The sequence below is a fragment of the Eschrichtius robustus genome, chromosome 6 (genome assembly GCF_028021215.1).
Source record: "Eschrichtius robustus isolate mEscRob2 chromosome 6, mEscRob2.pri, whole genome shotgun sequence".
NCBI classification, from domain to species: Eukaryota; Metazoa; Chordata; class Mammalia; order Artiodactyla; family Eschrichtiidae; genus Eschrichtius; species Eschrichtius robustus.
In genome coordinates this window covers 118,211,131-118,232,796 of record NC_090829.1, presented here as the reverse complement: position 1 = coordinate 118,232,796, position 21,666 = coordinate 118,211,131, and the positions used below count along the sequence as shown (strand labels likewise).

Genomic DNA, 21,666 nt, shown 5'->3' with positions numbered 1-21,666 from the left:
AGTGTATTTCTTTATATTCTCCTTTGCTTTTGTTTTTTAAAAAAAGGAGAGTTTGCAAAATCTATTGCCTAGCAGTTAGCATTTGTTCATATGTGCAAATGATTAAGATGCTTGCCTAAACAGATTCTTGTCAAAGTAAAACTCTTATAGCAGCTTACTTTTTTATTATGTAAACATGAATGATATAAACAAGGAATATATTTAAATTATGAAGCACAATATCAAAGTGATCTCCTGAGAACCCACCAACCAGCATGGGATCAGAACTTTACTGATACAGTTGCGTCTGTCAGCATGTGCCTCTCCTTGCCTATACCTTTACCCTTACTGCCCTCCCTGACCCCCAGCTACTCTTCAATTTTGTGTTAATCATTTACTTTCTTTTTATTCTCACATGGTTTCTTAAATAGCATGCTGTTTAATTTTACTTTTTTGTTAAGTTTTGTAAAATTGGTAGCATACTGTGTGTAGTCTTCTGAGACTTTTTTTCATTGTGTTTCTTTGACATTTATTTATATTGTTGAACGTAATTGTAGTTCATTTATTTCACTGCTGAGTAATACTCCATTGTATGAATTTATTTACTGTCCTATTGGTGGACACCTGCGTTGTTGTTGTTAGATTTTTGTTTGCTTGTTTTATTCATTTTTGATATATCTATTTTGATGTATCTATACATTGATACAGATGTGTCTGTGTGTGTGTATCAGCAATCATTTGTATGCGTACTGGTGTACACGTGCAAGACTTGAGGATAAATACCTAAGAGTAGAAGCATAGAGAATTTTCAACTGTATGAAATAATGCCAAATTGTTTTCTGAAGTCTTTGGACCAATTTACCTTCCACTAGCAATGTATCAGAACCTCCTGTTGAGCCAAATCATTGCCAAAACTCAGAATTGTCAGGCTTCTTAACTTCTCCTAATTTCGTGGCTGCAAGATAGCATCTTATTATGGTCTTAATCTGCTTTTCTCTGATTGCTGATGAAGTTGAACATCTTTTCATGTGATACTCAACACTGGTATTTTTCTTACACAAAATGCTTGTTCATGCCTTTTGTCCATTAATGTACTTAAGATCGTGCATTAAATGCAGTTATTTAAAAACAGTTTTAAATTTTAAAATAACACACTTACAGAGAAGTTGCAAGTACAGTAAAGATACATTTTTTTCCCTGCAGATTTGATTTGATGCTCCATCACCCCTAAATAAATGAGTGTATATGTCCTACAAACAAGAACATTTTCCTAAAAACCACAATAAAAACCATTAAAATCAGGAAATTAACGCTGATGCATTACTACCGTCTAATCCTCAGGTCTCATTCACTTTTCAAAAGTCGTCCCAATAATGTCCTTTATAGTAAAAGGTTCCAATTTAGAATCACGCCTTGCATTTTACTTGTCACATCTCTTTAGTCTTTTTTTCAATCTGAAACCATTCTTCAGCCTTTGTTTGACTTTCAAGACCTTGGCACTTTTGAAGACTATGTAGGCCAGTTATTTCATAGAATGTCTCTTCCTTTAGGTTTGTCTGTTGTTGCCTTATGATTAGATGTAGGTTATGAATATTTGGCAGGAATATCACGGATGTTACACTGTGTCTTCTCTTCTCATCTTGTAAGGTGGCACCTGGTTTCATTTTGACCTGTTACTGTTGAAGTTCACTTGGATTACTTGATTCAGAGGATGTTGGCCAGGTTTCTCGACTGTGAAATTACTCATTTTTCCTCTGTAATTAGTAATTATTTTGTGTGAAGGTGCTTTGAAACTGTAAATATCCCCTTCCTGGTCAGACTCTCATTTAATTAATTAATTTATTTGTATCACTGTGATTACATGCTTCTGTGTGTTATTCGATGAGCTATAATGCATTACTGTTGCTACTTATTTTGCTGCTCATCTTACCCTGAGTTAGCCGGTGGGATCCCCTTCAAGTTGGCTTCTGTGTCCTTTTGACATGTCATTCCTCGACCATATTGCTACCTCCAATTTCATTCCCATATTATAGAGTTAAACCACATTTTTTCCCTTTTTTGTACCTCCTCTCTAACAGTGGGAAACTTGCCTATTGTTATCCTAAATTTGCTTACTTACTTGATCAGTCTCCCTGTCTGTGGTCGATCTGCCGTTTCCGTTGACCCTCCACCACCCCACAGTTCTATTTGAGCTTCAAAGCCACTTATGTGGAAGCCCTCCTCACCCCACTTGGATTCCTACATTGCACAGCATGGTGCATCGTGCATCTTTTTATGGGCACCCTGGTCAGGCGTTGACACCCATCGTTGGACCACTGCCGTGCAGGGTTCTGCCCACCCTAAACCACCCTTCCACATTGTCCCCTCCCTCCACCATGGACACCTGCCTCATCCTGCTTGGGCTCTGACTCCCCTTATTAGGGATGCCCCTTTGCACTTTTAATTAAAATGTTATAACACACACACACACAGACACACACACATATTCTGGATACCAAAATCTTTCTTGGCGACGTGCTTTGTGGTATTGTAGTTTATCTTTTCTCTTTTCTTTGTTGTATTTGTTGACGAATGGAAGTTTTTAAGTATGATGCAGTTGAAGTTATTAATCATATGCTTTACAGTTAACCCTTTCTGTGTCCTAAGAAAACCTTCGCTACGCTGAGTTCATAAAGATATCTCTTATATTTTGTTTTAAAAATGTTAGAGACTTGATTTCTCTCCTTAAAACTTGAATTCCTCTGGAATTTATTTTTTATATATTATATAGTAGAGATCCAATTCCTTTTTCTCCCCCCAAATGAATAACCAGTTGTTTCACTACTATTGAATGATTCCTCCTTACTTCAGTGGTCTGCAATGCAACTTTTATTAAATATCATTTTCCTTATGTGTGAAGGTCTGTTTCTTCTCCAGTGGTCAGTTTGTCTCTTTTCCAGGAGCACACTAACTTAACGGGTAAAGCTTTAAAATAAGCCTCCATCTAGGTAGAGCACATTCTGTACAGTATGCTTTTTCTTGTTGGATGGCTTGTCTCTTATGGGCTTTTGCTGTCCCATTGTAAATTTTAGAATCATCTTATAAAACCTTTGGATTCTGATTGGCATTGCATTCAATGTATTGGTTCAGTTTGAGGAGAGTTATCACGTTATAGTATTAGTCTTTCTATCAGGAACATGGTATGTCATCCCATTTATTTAGGTTGTATTTAATAATGTCTTCCAATATTTTCTCCATATAGAATTTGCAATATTTACAAGTTACTTCTGTTCTTTAGATACATTTTCTTGTTGGATATTTTTTAAATGTTATTTTCTGTTTGTTACTGGTGTGTAAAAACACAGTTGATTTTTTTATGTGATTTATATTTAGTTACAATCAGTTGAATACTAAAACCTGTTCAGATTAAATGTCAGACATGCTCAAAAGCAAGTAAGTCAGATTAGAAGTCCAGGTTTCTACTCTGAAATTACTTTTGATGTTTTAATAATTACTAGCTAATCATCTTGGTTTTTTTACAGCTTTATTGAGATAATTTACATACCATAAAATTTACCCATTTAAAGTGTTCTTTATAGCCACACGGGTGTGCAGCCAGCACCACCATTGAATTTTTGAACACTTTCATGAACCTGAAAGGCACCCCATACCCATTGGCAGTCACTCCTATCCTCCTCCATCTTCAGCCCTAGGTGATTACTAATCTACTTCCTGTCTCTGAATTTGCCCATTCTGGATATTTCACATAGATGGAATCATATAATACATGTTTTTTTGTGACTGGCTTCTTTCACTAAGCATAATAATTTGCAAGGTTCATCTATATTGTAGCATATATCAGTAGTTCATTCCTTTTTATGGCTGAATAATATTCCATTGTATTGAATATTATCACATTTTGTTGTTCATTGGTTGATAGACACATAGGTTACGTCTAATTTCTGGCTGTTTTGAATAATGTTGTTATAAGCATGCATATATAGGTTTCTGTGTGGACATAAGTTTTCCCTTCTGTTTATACCTAGGAGTAAGAATTCTGGGTTATATAGTAACTCTATGTTTAACTTTTTAAGGAGCTGCCAAACTGTTTTCCAAAGAGGCTATGCTATTTTATTTTATGTCTCATCAGCAGTGTGTGAAGGTTTCAGTTTCTCCCTATCCTCCCTAACCTTTGAATTATTCAGTCTTTTAAAAAAATATGTATCTATTCTAGTGGGTGTATAATGAAATCTCGTAGTTTTATTTGCATTTCTCTTAATAGGTCATGATGATGAGCATCTTTCTGTGTTATTTACTAAACATTCATGTATCTTTGGTGAAGTCTTCAAATCTTTAGCCTGTTTTTTTAAAATTGATTTATCGTCTTATTCTTGAGGGCTAAGGCTTTTAATATGCTGGATACCATTTCTTTATCATGTATACATGATAAAGAATATATATAGAAAATATTTGCAAATATTTTCTCCCATTATGGGGCTTGTCTTTTATCTAAATTGTGTCTTTTGGAGAATTTGATGAAGTCCATTTTTTTAATGGATTGAGCTTTTATTGTCATATTTAGGAAATCTTTCCCTGACCTAAGGTCACGAGATTTTTTTTTTTCCCTTAGGCTTTCTTCTAGAAGTTTTGTAGTTTTAGTTCTTACAGTTTGAGCCATGATCTATTTTGGGTTACTATTTTTGTGTATGTTGTGAGATAAATGTTTATACTTATCTATCAGTTTATTTTTACATGTGAATATCCAGCTGTTCCTGCCATTTATTAAAAAGACTTTTTTTCCCCATTGAATTGCCATAGCACATTTGTTGAAAATCAAATGACCATGAATGTGAGAATTTATTCTGGGCTATCTATTCTGTTTCATTATCCAAATGTCTATCTCTATGCCAGTATCACACTGTGTGGGTTATTAGAGCTTTATGTAAGTTTTGAAATTAGGTAAAGTCCTTCAACTTTAATCTGCCTTTTCAATATCGTTTGGATATTTTAGGTTCTTTAGATGATCATATATATTTTAGGATCAATTTCTACAAAAAAACAGCATGATGGGATTCTGATAGATCAGTTTGGGGAGAATTGCCATCTTAACAATACTGAGTCTTCCAATCCATGAACTTGGAATGGATCTTTGTTTATTTAGACCTTTAATGTCTCTTAACAGTGTTTTGGATTTTAAGTGTATGGCTTTTGCATTTTTAAATTAAATTTATTTGTAAGTCTTTTATTTTTTGCTACTATTGTGAGTGAGGGGAATTTTTAAAATTTCATTTTTAGATTGTTTGTTGCTAGTATATAAAAATGCAATTAAGTTTTATACATGGATCTTGTATCCTACAATCTTTTCAAAACTTTCTTAATTTTAATAGCTTTTTGTGTTTGTTTGTTTTGTTTTGTTTGCTTCCTTAGGATAATCTACGTACAGGATCATGTTGCCTGCAAATAAAGAGTTTTTTTATCTTTTTCTTTTCCAATCTGTATGTCTTTATGTTTCTTGCCTGATTGCACTGAGTAGAATCTCTGGTACAGTGTTGAATAGTAGTGGCTAGAGCCGGTCATCCTTGCCTTTTCCCTAGTGTTAGAGGGGGAAAGCATTCAGTCTTTCACCAGTAAGTATGCTATCAGTTTTAGGCATGTGTACCAGAAAGGAAAGGTTATTTCACTTTGAAACAATCAACTAATGTAATATACCTTATCAAAAGAATGTAGGACAAAACTGCATGATTATCTCAATAGACACAGACAAAAAAGAAATGAAGGAAACAGAAAACAAAATAATGAGTTTAAACAAAATAAGAGAGAGAGAGAGAAGAAGCTACTTTGTGAGGAAAAGCTCCTGTGAGGAGATGAGGAAAAGCTGGTATCTAAAAAACCTGGAGGCCTTAGTCACACAAAGAATAAAGTGAAGAGTAAGTAGTTCAGCACTAGGGATTGCACTTGTCCTGTTCACTTTGTAATTCCAAAACCTAGCACAGTGCCTTGCCCCGATAATTTGTTCTAATATCAAATATATAGTTTAGTATCTTGCTTTCTTGGCAGTCATATTCTGATCATTGTATCATGTCATGAAATATTCTTTGGAAACGTATCTTTTAATGATTACATAATACTCCACAATATAATTGTAAGAAAGTTATTTGAATGTCTTATTATTCATAGACATGCTTCCTTCCTACATGATTTACAACACATCGGGCATATTTCATTGATTTGGATTTAAGGCTAATTTTTCCATTTCCTAATAATCTATGATAGTGGTTTATTTTATATTATCTTTTGCTAATTTTTATTTAAGTATTCTTCTAATTTATCCTCCCTGTGGTCATATCTTGAGCTCAAAAGGGTTATAATAATGCTTTAATAGAGACCAACCATTAAAACAATTCTAGAATGTGGCAAAGTATCAGACATAAACTGTGGGCACTGAATATTTTTCCCTCTCTACATGGAAAAATGTAGACTCGTGAACTTTATGTACTATTACCAGGTGTTTTGCACTACCCAAATTGAGACTATGGTAAGTGAGTGGTACTAGAAAAAAGTCAGGAATTACGTTCCAGAGAACTGCCAAGGCCCTGTCTTGTTTTCAAGTAAAATATACCAGAGTGTGAATTCCACTTTAAGTTCTTACTAGTTTTGTGATTTGGGGTAACTTAAGCTCAGTTTCCTCATCTATAAAATGAGGGTTATAATCATCATCTCATAGGGTTGTATATAAAGGGTTTAGTGCAGTGTCTGTTCATAGTAACTGCCCAGTATATGAGAGCGGTCATTACCTTTTGTTTAGGTTTCTCACAGTCCCGGGAGTGCTGGTAAGAGTGGTAGCAGGAAGGGTTCCTTATGCTTCAAGGCCTTGTCAGCAGATACCAGCCAGCTCCTCTGAAGATACTTACTTTTACTCTTGTCAGGAATTGGTCATTTTTTTTGGTGAATATGCCTGTTTAGAGACTATTTCTTGTCTGCTCATGTGCCAAAAAAGATAACGGCCCAAAAGGTGGTATTTTTTTTTTTTAATTACATTTTGCAACTTCTTTTTTTTTTTTTTTTTTTTAATTAATTAATTAATTAATTTATTTTTGGCTGTGTTGGGTCTTCGTTCCTGTGCGAGGGCTTTCTCTAGTTGCGGCGAGCGGGGACCACTCTTCATCGCGGTGCGCGGGCCTCTCACTATCACGGCCTCTCTTGTTGCGGAGCACAGGCTCCAGACGCGCAGGCTCAGTAGTTGTGGCTCACGGGCCTAGTTGCTCCGCGGCATGTGGGATCCTCCCAGACCAGGACTCGAACCCGTGTCCCCTGCATTAGCAGGCAGATTCTCAACCACTGTGCCACCAGGGAAGCCCCAAAAGGTGGTATTTTAAAGTAAATTAAGTTAGACCTTTTGACATCAACTTGTAGGTTACTCCTCCCAGCATCCATAAATATAGTTATGGTTACTTTCTTTTCCAACTTGAAAACAAAAGGTAATACATGTTTTTTTCAAGAAGGAAAGAAATGTGACTAAAAATTGAACGATTATAACATTGACAAGGGGCAAGATGGGATTGTCTTGGGTATAGCTTCTGAGGTTGGGGACTGGGAATTTAGGACATTTCCAAGGCCCCTGGCACATTCTAATAGAAATACTAAATTGATTGTAAATATGGTTATTTTTAAGTTCACGGGTAAAGTACGGCCTTGTAGTTATAGATTATCGGAAGTGATTTTTCCCTACTCTCTCAGAATTCCTATCAGAATTTATAGTCAAGGCTCAGTTTGAGTCCAGGATCTATAATTTGGGGCATGACACTTAATCAGTCCTACACACTGTTTGTTTCTCCTCCATAAAATGGGGTAATGCCTTCTCTGCTTGTTTCACTGAGTTATGAAGATTCAGTGAGGTCATGTCCAGGAAAGTGCTTTGTAACTGGTAAAGCATGTAGCTTACTAATTGTGACTCCATTTCATCCTGTCAGACCTGCCCTTTTCTCACTATTGTTTGGTAGGTCGCTGGTGAGGGTGACATGATAACCCAGAAATCTGTAATGTGCACTACATCCTAGGAGTGTTTGTTTTATACATATACTAGGGAGTGGACAGTGGTAGGCTGTTGCTGTTTTCATCCTTTAATTTGTTTTATTTATTACAAAAGTAATAACACATTTACTGTAAAGAAACTAGAAAATATAAATCAGGAAAAAGGAAAAGAAAAAATCAGTTCTGCAAAAATAATTACTCTATTTTTGTATAATTTTAAAACAAAAATTCAGTTATGCTGAACATAATGTTGTTTCCTGTTTTTATCACGTAATATATAATATAGTATATTATTCCATGAAACTTAATTACCTTATATAACATTTTAATGGTTATGTAGTACATGATGATATGCTTATAGCTAGATATTTGTACATATCCTCTATTTTTTTTTTTTTTCCAATTAGGATAAATCCTATACTTGGAATTGCTACATCAAGGGGTATACAACATTTTAAGAAATATGATTTCTTTTCGCTTCATTGAGATGTAATTGACATATAATAAACTGCACATATTTAAGGCATACAGCTTGATAACTTTTGACATGTGTGTACGCCCATGAAATCAGCACCACAATTAAGATAATACTCTTTTGTAATCCCTTCTTCTTGTACCTTTCCACCCTGCTATCCCCAGGCAACCACTGATCTGTTTACTCTCCTTGTAGATTAATTTGCATTTACTACATTTTTATGCAAATGGAGTCACACTATGTATTCCTTTTTGTCTGGGTTCTTGCACTCAGCATAATTGTTTTGAAATTCATCCATGTTGTTGTTTATATCAATAGTATATCCTTTTTTGTTGCTGAATAGTAAATATTCCATTGTATGGATATACCATAATTCATTCACCTGTTGATGGGCATTTGAGTTGTTTCCAGTTTTTGGCTATTAAAAATAAAACTGCTTTGGACATTGGTGTACAAGTCTTTCTATGGACATAAAACATTTGATATTTATTACCAAATTTTGTGCTGTGAAGGTTACATAGGTAGTATTTTGAAACAGACAAAGCTTAATATGAAAGAAACTGGCTATTTTTTTTCTTCCTTTTTAAAAAAGTTTTGGAAATATATCCTTGGGAGGATTTAGAATTTTTACATGTAACTTAATTGAATTAGTTTGATAGCAATTTGAAATTAACAAAGGTTAATAAGTGCATCCTAGCAACTATAAACCTTTTTCACAGTTTGTTTTCTTGAAGCATCTACTTTTATCAAGTAAATGTATTATCTAGAAACCAAAAACCTTTTGCTTTCGTTTAGTGATCAATTTATATTTCATTAACAGTCCATGTTTCTCTGTCAAGTGACTCTTTCTGTATTGAACTTGAACAAGAAAAGATACTGAGAAAAGTTTACAGAACTTCACAAAAGATATTCCAGAATCTGGTCTGGAATTGATGCCAAACTATCTTTTTCCTCTTCTTAAGATACACACTAGATTGAAGGAGGAGTGGGGAATCTGAAGACTCCAAATGGCATCAGAGCTACTTTTCAACAGCCTTCTCAGTTTCCTTTCTCAGAAAGCAGAGACTCAATCCTTGGAGACAGAAGGTGAGAATATTTTTCCTGAGTTCTTAAGGCTTAATCATCATGACTTTAATATATTTCAGACAGTCCTTTCTTAGTTATCAATTAGCTTATAATCACCAGATTTGTATTTTGTGCTTTATCTGTGCAAATTACTTCATTAGGCACTGTTTTTTGTTTGTTTTTTTAAGTGGATAGGATACAATCTCATAGCTAAGGAACTTACAGGGAAAGAATAAATATAGATAGGTAAATAAAATCAAACAGTAGAAAGAGTTTAAATGCCATAAGAAAAACACAAGCAATATTCTTGAGAATTCACAGGAGTAGATTACTTCTGGAGAGAGGGATTGAGATGTTTGAAAGAATAGTATTTATGTTGATGATGCTTAATTTGTTTTTACCAAAAACAAGGGAAAATGGATAGTTAATAGAAAACCGAAAATAGCAATCTGAGTTCAGATTTAAAAAGTTAATTATTGTTTGGAGGAAAAATAGAAGTATATTTGGTTATTGTGGGCTTATTATAGTATAAGTCAGTGATTACTTTTTGAATTATATAAAATGGTTACCTCTTATAAGGCAAATGATACTATATCAGCATTTCTGAGAAATGATTTAAAAATCTGATTAAATTGTCATAAGTAGGTGGGCAGTGCAACAGAAAGAGATGAGTGGGTGGCTAATTCTACTTGGATTAACTTGCTTGTTTTCTAGTATAGCTACAGCCTAAATGAATTTGTCATGTCTTAAGCTCTTGGACCTTATGCTGCTTATGCGTGGGCAGAAGAACTACAAGTAAACTGGGAAAAGGCACGGTGATTGATTATTGCGCTCGTAATTAGTTGTTTGGAAGAGAGATAGCAGATAGACCATCCTAAATTCATGGTGTTTTTTTAATGGGCCATGATGTTTCAAAAGGGGGATGGCAACTTTGAACCAGATTTGTCCTCTACCTGTAAGCATAATATGGTTGGCACAGTGATAATACTAACTCCTTTTCCTTCACTGTTCTGATTATGTTCAGAAAATCTAGTGATGAAGTTTTTATTTTAATCATTCTACTTCTCTTTTATTTTAATTACTCTGCTTATTCTTTCTTGTAATTTCAGCAAGGAAATCTTTAAAACATTATACTTATTAAATAAAAATGCTATAAAATTATTAGTAATTGTTGGTTGCTAGTCATTTTTCACATAATCACATATTATTTTTTCCTCTAAATTGAGATTTTAAATCTACCTAACTTTTATTTATAAATATTAAAAGTTCTTTCATTCAGGTATAATTACGTGGTAATGTCTGATAGTCTGAAATCTGCTTTTATATTTGTTGAAACATAGTTGATATTGAACCCCAATTGTCAACTTTTAATTCTGTTAAAATGAAGATTATAATTGTGCATATTCTTGTGACCAGCAAGATATAATTGTATCTTGTTTGTTGGTCTTAATTTTCATCACCCTTGTTTTGTGGTAAGCACCAACCACTTTTGACAGTTGGTAAATAAATTGTAGATAGCCAGATGGTAAATATACATAGCCAACAAATTGTCCTTGAAAAATGATCAAATCTAGATCTTTCTTCCAGATAGAAGATGGATTATTTAGAATACACAATGAACAACTTTGAAAGCAATTAAAGTTGAATTATTAGTGATTATCTATATCATTTACATATATTTTTAAACCTTTCAAGATTTTACAAGTGAATATGTTAAGTGTGTTTTTTCTAAAGTGTGTTTTGTTAAACAGTTTTTCCTTTTGAATGAAATACCCGTGGTCAAATAAGTTTGGGAGATGTTGCATCATAGTATATAATATCTGTTCACTAGGACTTACATTAGCCAGTGGACTGTCAGTCTCCAAAAGGAGTATCTGGTTCTTTTGGACAGAGATACCGTCCTTCAGATACAGAGTCCTGTACTCTGTCGTATAGCTAGTATACGACAGAGTACAGTTGAAGACTCTGGACTAATATATTTCGTAAGGTTTTACTATAGTTTGTCTGTCATACAGCTCCACTTTGAAACCAGTCATGTTATATTTTTAAGTATAATAATGTCCTGAATGAGAGGCCAAAGAGGACGATTAGGAAAAAAGGAAAAGGATTTGATTAATTGAATATTGCAAACCATATGAAACATGAAGTGTTTACAAAGCTTCTTAATATCTTAGACCAAGATTTCCCTTACACACTTGATAGCTCCCCCTTTTGAAAGAAATAGTCATCCCATGTAAGTCACAAAATGAAATCACCCTTTATTGTACTTTAGAGAACTCCATGTGCTTTCTGTGCTCTGTTCATCTCAGTGTGTAACATTTATTAGCTAATTTTGATAAATACGGATAATACAAAAGTTAATATCTGGGGTAGAATTAGGTAATTGACCATAAATCAGTTTAGTTTAAAACACTTGAATATACTCATTTTCTTACTAAGTGGAGGTTTTTTTTGTTATAGCTCATGATTTCTCACTGAGAAGAGTGCTTTTTTGTACATTTTTTCCCTAGTTCAGTTAAATTGTTGATGACTGTTTCAACAGATGTCTTAAGTGTTAAAACTTTTATGTCATATATAGTATCTATATGAAGAGATGAAAATGTGGGCTGGTGAGTTAGCTGGTGAGTTCTAACAGATTGGGTTACCAGGTTGGAAGTGAGGCTGATTGTCAACATGGAAAGTCTTCCCCAAACTTTATATAACACTCCTCAAAGTAAGGTTTTTAATTTAAGAAATAATACTTTAAAAAAAGTGTTTAAACTTCTGTACAAAGTTTTCAGTGAGGACATGGTACTGGTGAAAGCAAGATCAGTCCAGAATCTGGGTGAGTCACTGGGGTTGGGGTTGATTGCCGTAAACTAACTTGGCTATCTCGCCGATGTTTCCCTGGTTTCGTGGACAACCTGGGCAAGAAAATTTGGATGTTCAGCTCAAGTGAAGCGTCGTTAGTTTCCAACATAGCTTCCACCCACTCTTTAGTTTCCTTTCCCATGACCGGCATCTTGGTTCAGCGTTCTTTTCTCATCTGGAGCTCTTATGCTGCGAAGCCTCCATACTGATGTCCTGGCTCCAGTGTCTCACAGGTGCTAGATCTTCCCCAGAACTCCAATTTGCTGTGTTACTCCTTTGATCAAAATGGTTCAACGATCCCAGTAGCATAATGACCATAGAAAAGTAACAGACCTCCTTTAATCAATCCTAATTTACCATTACAATGGGAAACATTCATATAATTAACATTTTTCTGAATTTGATGTCTTTGAAGAATTGATTTTCCATAAGTCTTTTACTTAATACCTTAATTGACATAACTAACATTATTTTGGGAGGAAGATTCCCACTATACCAAGCCTCTGGGTCAACTAAGGTTTTTTTCCCTCTCCCATGAAAGGTTTCAAATGAAGTAGTTAAAATAATTTTAAAATGTGTTGATTAAAGTGTCAATTCACTTTTCTCTTCTTATACAGACTGTAGTCTTTTTTTACTTAAATTAACCGTGTTGAACCCGATAATTTTCCTTGATTCTCTGGTACATTTGCCCTTCAACCATGTGGCCTGTGGTTTGCACATCTGAAATTGGTGTGATTCTAACAGTAGAGCTTATTATGCACTTTATTTAGATAATTTAGAATCTCCCCATTCTAGATTGGAGATCTACTAGTAAATTTCAAACCCTATTTATTTTCTTTTTTGCATTTACTTATAGAGAGATTGTTGATAGTACAAGCTATGCAAGCTTCTAGCTTGAAGCTTTTATCTCCCGCGATTGCGACTCCTCATTCCTGCCATCTTGCAGCCTGTCCGCTAAGCTTCTCGAAGTATTTGTGGCGATGGGCGAGTTTTTGTTTTGTTGTTTTCACTTCATTATTTTAGTAAATCACTGTTATTCTGTTTTTAAAAAGCTTCTATCTATGGCAGATTGGAAATTAAGAAACAAACATACAAATTATACATCCAAATCTTTCATCATTAAATTCAAAAGACATCAAATTACTTTGTCAAATTGTATAAAAGATTCTAATTCCTTGTAATTTTTGTTCTTTAAGTGGATTACCTAAAGTTTCTAGAACATACTGTGTCCTGCTGTGCTTCCCTGCTGGGACTGATGCTCCTCCCACTGCCTAAAGGATGCTTTTCGCTTCTTTTCAAATTGGCAAAGCCTCACCTTTGTTAGAGCCAATTCACATGCCACCTCTGTGGAGTGCCTTCACTGAAAAGAGTGTTGCCTGCCTTCTCACCCCATCTTCTTCCCAAGAATTTGCCCTTCCATGCTTTGTTTCCACTTTGTTCATGCCTTCTCTTATAGTAGTATCTCATTATGTCACTGATTATATTTTTGCCTGACAAGATTGGGTCCACAAAAGGCTAGTTTATCACTTAATTATCCTTCTGTCCTTAGCTCTCAACACACAGCAGCTTCTTTATAAATATCTGTGGAGTTGTTACTTCGTGTAAATTCAGAGTAGCAGTGACTATGGCAAGATGGGAGATATTTCATATCCCCTGTAGGCTTTTTAAAAGGTCATGCGTCTCTTTTCCCACCAGAGTTTTGGAAGCATTTCTGCACAGAGAACAATGTTTATCTGTCATAGTTATAATGTAAATTCTTGAGAATTAGGAAGTAGAGGTTTCATTTGAAGAGTAAAACCAAGATTGTACTTCTCAAGAAGCACTTCTTTACTTCTGCAGACCAGCAGCAGTTCTCAAACTTCTTGTCTCAGGACCCTTTCATACTCTTAAAATATTGAGAACCCCAGAGTTTTTGTTTATGAGGGTCATATCAGCCGATATTTACCATATTAGAACTTTAAACTGAGAAAAATTTTAAAACACAGAAGTACACAAGGATGCACTCCAGTAGCCATCAACACAGTGCCATACATCCTGTAGCCCCAGACAACTCCACTGTACACTTATGAGAGAAAGAGACAAGAAAGCAGATAACAGTTTAGTGTTATGAAAATAGTATTGACCTCACGTTCCTCCTGAATGGATCATGGGGACCCTTGGAGTCCCTGGACCACACTTTGAGAACTGCTGCTTTACAGGAATTCACTTTAATTGCCAACAGAATGTTCTGTATTTTTATTTCAATAATGTTTTAGCCTAGCTTTTGTGTTTGTGGGTTCGTATTAATAAATTGCCTATTTTTTCTTTTTAAATGTCTGCATGGTCTATCATGTTACCCACTCTTCTATTAATGTCTAGACATAGAATGTGCTGGAACCTATTACCAGTGTTGGCTTGGCGGCTGTAAGAAGGAGATGCTTACTCAAGGAGAAGTCATATTATTTGTGGATACTCCGTAAGATCATTCCTTGTTATGCCCTGTCAGTACCCTGGCTTTTTTTTTTTTTTTTTAATTTATTTATTTTTCTAACATCTTTATTGGAGTATAATTGCTTTACAATGTTGCGTTAGTTTCTGCTGTATAACAAAGTGAATCAGCTATACATATGCATACGTATATCCCCATATCCCCTCCTTCTTGCTTCTCCCTCCCACCCTCCCTATCCCACCCCTCTAGGTGGTCACAAAGCACCGAGCTGATCTCCCTGTGCTATGCGGCTGCTTCCCACTAGCTATCTGTTTTACATTTGGTAGTGTATATATGTCCATGCCACTCTCTCACTTCGTCCCAGCTTACCCTTCCCCCTCCCAGTGTCCTCAAGTCCATTCTCTACGTCTATGTCTTTATTCCTATCCTGCCCCTAGGTTCGTGAGAACCATTTTTTTTTTTTAGATTCCATATATATGTGTTAGCATACAGTATTTGTTTTTCTCTTTCTGACTTGCTTCACTCTGTATGACAGACTCTAGGCCCATCCACCTCACTGCAAATAATTCAATTTCGTTTCTTTTTATGGCTGAGTAATATTCCATTGTATATATGTGCCACATCTTGTTTATCCATTCATCTGTCGATGGGCACTTAGGTTGCTTCCATGTCCTGGTTATTGTAAATAGTGCTGCAGTGAACATTGTGAGTACCATGGCTTTTAAGTGCTAACCCTTTTTATGACTTATGAACCTCCAAATACTACTTCTGTGATGATTCTCCTTACTCCAGAGGGTTTGGAGATTTGGTCATTTTCTTAATTATTTCACCAAGTAAAGTTTATGTCTTTTTCGGGGGAGTGAGAAGTCTTCCCTTCGAAATCTTTTCTTCTGCTCTCCCTTGTTTGACCTTCCGCTCCATTTGCCTCAGCCTGATGATCCCTGAGGCTGGCTCTCCTTTTCTGAAAGTTCTGTCTGCTTTCTGGTAGATAGTTACTTGGCCCTAGTGACTCCTGTTCTTTTTTACTCCCTACCCTCTTACCTTGGCTGATAACTCTGTTAAATTCTTTCTGAGGTCTTAGCAGGACAGTTAGTCTCTTACACTATTTGATGACTCTCTTCAAATTAAAAGGGTACTTACTGGGTCTTCCCCGGAGAGTTTTGGGAATGCGTTGTGTGTACCTGTCAGCTGCATGGGAACACCAAGATGGCTGCTCATTCAGACTCTTGTTAATTCACTGACAGTTCAATATTCTGTTTACTCATCATCTTTTTATTGTGTGGTGTCATGGTGTGAGCTGTAATTTGGGGATTTATCATTATGAGTGATAAACTAGAAGCACAAAGCTGATAGAATGTTGGGAACTTTTTATTTTTTAATTCTGTGTCCTAAACATAGTAGGCAGTCAGTAAATGTTTGCTAAGTTAATTTTATTTTCATTAGTGTTGATGAAACTCTGAGCTCCAACGACGACCTTATGGTTTAAGCCAGGCCTCTCTCTCTTACAGCCAAGGGAGCTATGCCATCACACTGTTCTGAAAAAGTACATGTCACTGCCTTCTAAGCAAAATCCTTACCCGATACTTAATGAAGATTGCTATTTGAAATACACAAAATTCAAATCTCCAACAGAATTCTGATTCTGACTGTTTGTTGAATACCTCCTCAAGAGTTCTTAGTTTTCTTGAAAATTCGTATGTCATGTTACTACAGTGTTTTACAAACCTGGGCTTGAGTCACCATAATTTTCTTCTTCTTTTTTTGATTTAATGAACGTGCTATTAAAAATACCCTATTTTATAACACTATTTATGTTATATAAATTGCTTTCTAAATATTTAAACCAGGCTTCATTGTTTTTCAGAGTTGTCTTTTTCTTCAACTCTCCTTCCCCTGCCTTATTTTGACTGTGTTTTCTTCTCTGTACTAATTTGCTTCAATTACTTTTCCCCTCTAAGCCATCAACAACTCTACAGCTTCTGTTTTTGTTTTTGTCTTTTAACATGCACTTAGTCATACCATTGCCTGTAAACCTTCTACTGCTCACTAGATAAAGGCCAGCTCCTTGGCATGACCTTGATTCAAAGTCCTTGGTCCCGATTGCGTTTTCAGCCTAATCTCTGGTCACATTGGACCACCGCTTCCTGTATCACACTCAGCAATACCCTGCCTTTAAGTGCTGTTTTTGTAACCTAGAGTGACTGCCGTTCTCTTCTGCCTACTCATTTTTTTTAACCATCATTGACCACCACTTAGGGCACAGGCACAGATAAGCTGAAAACTTAGTTACAGCCCACTCTGTTCCTAGAGCACTTTTTACAAACTTCAGCCACAGCATTTAGCACATAAACTCTGTCTTCTTTTGCACAGTGACTAAAGAAAAATTCACATGTACTGTTCACTCTCATGTTATATACCTACCAGGTGTTACTTCCTACCCCATTTGGGAAGGCATATCTGAATTCAAGTGAGTTTGGTTGCCACTCAGCATAATCTTGAACTCAAGTCTATTTTTTTAAACGGGTATAATTTGCAATCTGTTGGACCTTAATACATGGTACACCTTACACTAAATACTCTTTACAACTAATTATGACATATCTTATATCTGATGATGAGAAACTAACATGTCATAAGGTGGAGATGCACTGATTTTAAGTTATTGCATTTTAAATATTATAGCTGTTTGTTCCCCTGGATTATTTCTTGAGAGCTGTAGCTACTAAATTAAATTTTAAGGGTATTGCAGGGAAGACTTCACACCCTCTGCTGGTATTAATACCCTCTCTTTTGGCCTGCATTGGAAATACTGTAACATTACAATAAAAAAATGTCCTGCTGATTTCTTATAATAAGACTGAGATTGCCTTATCTTGTTTTATTTATGTTCACTTTCACTATTCTGATTTTTTTCCCCCTCTTACCAGTGTATTCGTCATGTTAGGAATAAGAAATTTAGTAAACATATCACGTAATATTTTTACCTGTTTTAATTTTAGTAAGCTGTATGCAACATGCATGACGTTTATGACTTAACCAGCTAAAAGCTTATTCTTTAAAAAAAAAAATTCAAGACATTAATGTTGATGGAAATACTCTCTTAATGTTAACCTATCACTTGCTGCAAATCTAAAAGATAACAAATAGAATCTTTCAAGTCTTCCATTCACTACACAAAAATATGAGCCAGAAAAAAATTCCACCCGAATTCAACGGGAGGGTTTAGTTTTAAGGACTAATAGCTGCCTCATCCTTTGTGATTGCTTGGTTACATAATTTGTTATGAAAGAATGCTTCTAGGTAAACTGTGTCTCCAGAATGCTTGTGATTTGTTCTGTTTTGCTTGGGAAAGGGTTAAGAGGAGACAACATCCTGTCAAAGACCTTGTTTTTAATTTTGCTTCTCACACTGGCACAGATCCTGCTAAGAGCAGCCCAGATTAGTTCGGAAAACCTTTGAAGAGATTTAAGATGTCCTTCAGCCAGTTTGAAGGTTTTTGTCTTGCAAATCCAGTACAAGGGCGCCTGCAGGCATCTCGACCCTTGCTGTGCTGCTGATGCAGCTCAAGGTCACACTAACCCGCCCTGTGACATTGAACAACAACAAAGAATTACGCGGTGAAACTGCTTCAGCGTTCAGCCAGCCAACAACTTCCTTTAGTGAGGAACTGAGGAAGAAGTCTTTTTTTTTTCCCCCCTCTTTTTCTTTTTCTGGGGTCTCTGTGAATTTTTGCTGTAGGAAATAATCCTGGATTTCTGGTGTGTGTGATGACAAGGTCATTTCTTAATTAGAACACATGTAAAGAACAAAGCTAAATGGCTTCAAAACAGCTTTGTAGTTGATGGAGAGGATTTAAATTATTTAAAGAGATAGTCACCCGTGTATGATGAAAGCTGAATTCTAAAGGCATTAACTCCTTCATTCCTGTCTATTTGCCATTACTTTGAATTCCTTATGTCTGACTTTTTAGAAGGTTGCGTTCTAAACTTAAGAAAATTTATAAATGGCCATTCTTTAACAGGGTGAAACATAATTTATAAATCAAATTCTTGGATAAACTTTCAATGGAGAAGTTTTCTCCCCACAATATTTATCTCCTGGAAATTTTATCAGATGGTTTGGTTTAGGAAGTAGGAATCAGAGACTTTTTCTGCTGGCAACTGTGATTTATTTATAATGTGTTGGGGAGGGTTGAATAAAATGCTTCTTTATCACCTCACCTTCTCTTCCTCACTTTTACATTTGTGATTTGGAATTATAGTAAATCGCTATCCCCTGGGTCTTCAGAAAATATAGCACATATCATTCAGGTTTCTCAACTTTCAAAGAACTGATGTAAAAAGACACACGTGTTTTTCTTAAGGGGGGAGAAAAGCAGTTTTAGTTTAAAATGGACTTTAAGAAAGTTGTTTGTGAACATACGTGACTTTTTTGAGGCACAATGAAACCATGTCCATAAACACCTAATAGCCATATTGGCCTCCCTCTCCTCTGTGGGACTTGTTTCCCCATTTTGTTCCTACTTTGTTACCTGTGAGTGCTAAGTACCAGACATTAGTTGGAAAGAGTCCAAGTAAATTGGCTTCCTAAGCTTGAGACTTAATGCATATCACCTCTATAGGATTAGAGCGGAATGATCAGAGAAGGTAATTTTATAGTTGATACTTTTTTGTGTGTATCATACATAGAAGCACATCTTGCAGTTATTCCTTTATACACAAAATCACATCTCACATCGTGTAGAGAAACTTTACTTCAACATTATGATATTAACATAAGTTTTCTCAGAATTTGGTTGTTGCTTTCTTAAAGAAGATGTTTCCCTGTAAGTGTGACCAGAGTAGATCCAGGGCACATACTTCAGGAAGGTGGATATAAGATTTTAAGTGTGACTAATTTGAACTGATATTTTGGACTTTGTGGCCAACAAATAACTAAGTTTCGGGGGATAGCCTGATGGACTGTATTAGAAGAACAGTTTAGAATTGATTAGATTTACTATTCTGGAAGATTTTCTCCTGTCAAGAAGGCGTGTATTTGGGTCCTCCATGAAAAGTAAAAAGGTATATACGCTTTTAGGTTATGGCTATTTTAAAGGATTTTAGGTTTGCCAGAAGAAAATGCTGGAGGGGAAATCTATATGCAAGGAAATGGGTAGCGTGATTCTGTGCATCCCTGCCCTCGCGTGGAGTCTGGTATGCCCTTCTGTCATGTATGACCCAAGCTCACCTGCTAGTAATTTCTAATTTTCTGTCCTAATTCATCGATTTGTTATCGCTAATTGTTCTTCATTTACTTCTGTGTAGTTTCCAGTACCTAAAGGGTTGAAAGGTTGCTGTAACTGGCACCCGCAGCTGCTCTTTCTTTTGACAGGGGATAATTTTGCAGCCTATGCTTTGTGTGACAGCTGCCTAATTGGGCATTCTCCCCTTGTAGCAAGCCTGCCTTCTCCAGCCTCCCTGCTGACAAATGGTGGTGGATTATAGATGAGGACACGCTGACCCATACGACCTTGCTGAGACAGCGGGGAGGGGCCTCCTGCCTCTTGAGGGAAGCTTGAGGTCATTTAGAGGACAAGGTCACTAGCCAGGTGGGGAAATGACATGATATCACATGACAGTAGCCTGATGACATGGTCAGTGTGTCAAGGACAAATGCATCAGTCTCGGTTAAACATTATTGCAATACTTCGTAGAAGGCTTAGTATTTCTTAATTGTTCTGCTGATTTTTTTTGTTTTTTTTTAGAAAAAGGAAGAGTGCAGAATAAGACACATGTATTTTAGCAGTGTTAAAGCAATTGTTTACATGAAAATAGAGCTGGTTTAGAAAGCCTCCTCATAAGTTTCTCCAGTCATCCAGAGTGTTTTGGTCTTAATTATTGTTTAGTTTGTTTGCAGTCCTTTGACTATCGGTACTTTTCAAGAGTTACTTGAAAATTAAGGCAGGCAAATTAAAATGAGGTATTGTTATGTTGTTAAAAAATATTTAACAACTTCTGTCATCACCCTACTCAATGATTGGCATACCTTTTCATATTTCAAATAAAAGAAAAATAAGCCAAGTGAAAATGCTTAACTGAAAGGAACCTCAAAACTCTGGATTAATGAGATCATAAATACCACCATGCTGTCATAATTATAAAATGCTAAAGATGTTTTTTAAGTAATTTTTTGAGACCTGAAAATATTTTTTAAATACCATGGGATTATATTTAATGTAAAAACTAAAAGATAAATGAAGGTCTTTTAGATATCTTTTCATTATTGGTAATATACATGCTTTTCTTGGATAAGTGGATTTGAGCTATTGTAATACCCTTTTTTAAGTGCAGAATCTTAAGAATCCTTGCTGAGTCTATTAACCCTATATTAATACTTGAAAGAGTAAGTCCATGTAAACTGTATTGGATAGTCCAATTTAGAAAAATGCCTTCTTTTAAAAACAGTGAACAGTTTAATGCAGAAAATATTGATCATGATTCTTGTTTTCTGGAAAAAAAAAAAAAATTGTTGTTGGGTACCGCTGAATCTAAGCCCTCAGTTCAACGGGAGATAATTTTATGCCCCTGAGGTAGAAAACTATCAGTGGTAAAAGTGTGATGAATTAGTTCACTGAAGTAGACACATCTGTATTTTCATGGTTTGTGTGTGCATGGTGTATGAGTGTGTGTGTGTGTGTGTGTGTTTAATTTTGACCGTGCTGTGCATATGTTTAGCTGCTCTCAAACTCTGACTCAAGCTTGGTGGAGGTTTAATCCTGTGCCCTTGTACACGTAGACTTGATTAGTAGTTGTGGTTATCTCAGCAGAAGACATACCGCCCTCTTCCTTGTATTGGTCGGGACCTGGGCATTGGGGAG

At 35.6% G+C, this 21,666-nt stretch overlaps 1 protein-coding gene across 2 annotated transcripts in view; it reads left to right on the top strand.

Annotated features, from left to right (window-relative positions):
* Nucleotides 1–21,666, top strand: part of NRIP1 (nuclear receptor interacting protein 1) — a 92,206-nt gene that overhangs the window by 34,661 nt on the left and 35,879 nt on the right. For both annotated transcript variants that reach the window (XM_068546915.1, XM_068546914.1), the window contains exon 3: nt 9,427–9,550. The gene's annotated coding sequence lies outside the window, so the exon portion shown is untranslated. The remainder of the gene's footprint in view (nt 1–9,426; nt 9,551–21,666) is intronic.